Here is a 1,739-nt window from a genome sequence, read left to right as displayed (position 1 = left end):
TAGTCTTTTAAAAAAGCCACATTGCCCTCCCCTGCCCCAGCTTCTCTGTCCAGCTCGCAGTTTAACCCTCCCCCCACCCCCAGCATGATCCTGGAGAAAAACTCTAGAATTTGTTGGGCAGGCACAGGCTCCTTCCTTTTTGCTGAAGATAAAACAGATCCAACCATAAAAAACACACACACACACATACCAAATGCTGCTGTTTATCTCCAAAGTGTGGAATGTTGTGTCATTTCCAGACATTGTATACGGTTCCGGGAGAGGGGCCTCAGCGCACCAGGCCAAGGCTTAAGAACACTGCTCCTCAAACACCCGCCCCCTGTTCCTCCAGCAGCCTGCAAAGTTCATGCTTATTCCACCCCGCGAAGCTCTCTGGAAACTTCCACAGGGTTCTTTCACGCCCAAGAATTCAAACTCTGAGGGGTCTCCACTCAGATCCCCAAATGCCCCTTGCAATAAACACGCCGGGAGGGGGCAATCGCAACCCCAGTAAAGACAGCAGAATTCCTTAGTGTTAATAATTTTCTTTGTTCCCTCCCACAGAGAGCACAGGCTAAGGGAGCCTGGGTGGCCTCCGGTCCTGACCGGTCAGCCTCAGCCGCACCCGCACCCGCACCCGCAGCCGGAAGGGGACCTGGCCGCATTCCGGGCATTCCTTCCTTTGTCCCCACTTGTTTGCTTGTTTTAAATGAGATGGCCAGGAACTCCTTTTTCTCCTTGTTCTCTGCTGCCGCCAGCATTTAGGGACTTTGCATGTTCATCCAGGAACCACCCTGGAGCATGCTAGCACCCTTCCATGCTGCACCCCCTCCCCCAGAGACACCGCACTGGGGTTATGGCATCTAAGTGTGTGCAGCGGGCCCTCATGCCCTGGGCCACCGCAGGCTGGTCATCCACGGCTCACTCGCCTCAGGCCACTCCCATCAACACTGTCCACTCTGCAGCCAGGACATTCGTGCCTCCCCACACTTAGCCATTGGGAGGAGGGAGGTGGAAAGAGATTTCAGCCCCTTGCAGACCAGGCTGGGTGGTGGACACACAGGCCTGGACTCAGGGGAGTTTCGGATACTGGTTATAAAACCCTACAACCAATGGGTCCCGGCTGCCTGTCAGTAATTGAACCAACACAGCAGATATAGGGTCGAATTGTACATGAGCGTTTATTCCGATAATGCCAGCAGTATGGGAGAGCAGCAGGGCATCCACAAATATCTGTTCTGCACACCCCGCCCCGCCCCACCCCATAAGCCAACCGCTTATACTGGATAGAAGGGCAAAGATTACATGGGAAAGTAGGAATGGCAGGCATGGGGAAGTGGACGAGGTGTAATGGTCACAGGTCACAGGCCATGTGGGCTGGGGGCGCCCAGGGCAGGTGCCTCCGGGACCACGTTGTTTCAGCAGCAAGGTTGTTAATCTTTCCATGATGACAGGCAGTTCTTGGAAAAGGAGAACGGACTGCATTCCTGTCCCCGGGCATACAGCTCTCTGCCCAGCTAGAATGTGCTTTCTCTAATCAGAACAGAATAATCCTGGTTAACAGGGCATGATTAATATTTCTTATAATTGTAGCTAGTTCCCACTATTCTATTTCTGCCCCTAACACTTCTGCATAGTGCCCAACTCCATTCCAGCTTCCCCTCTGGGTTCCAGCCCCATTAGTTCTCTTCCAGTTCCTGTGCCAGGTCATATTTTTCCCAGGTCAGTGTCCTTTTGCTTCCTGCCCCCCTATCCCTGCC

The sequence above is a fragment of the Myotis davidii genome, unplaced genomic scaffold (assembly GCF_000327345.1).
Source record: "Myotis davidii unplaced genomic scaffold, ASM32734v1 scaffold198, whole genome shotgun sequence".
Lineage (NCBI taxonomy): Eukaryota > Metazoa > Chordata > Mammalia > Chiroptera > Vespertilionidae > Myotis > Myotis davidii.
This window is presented reverse-complemented; position numbering follows the sequence as displayed.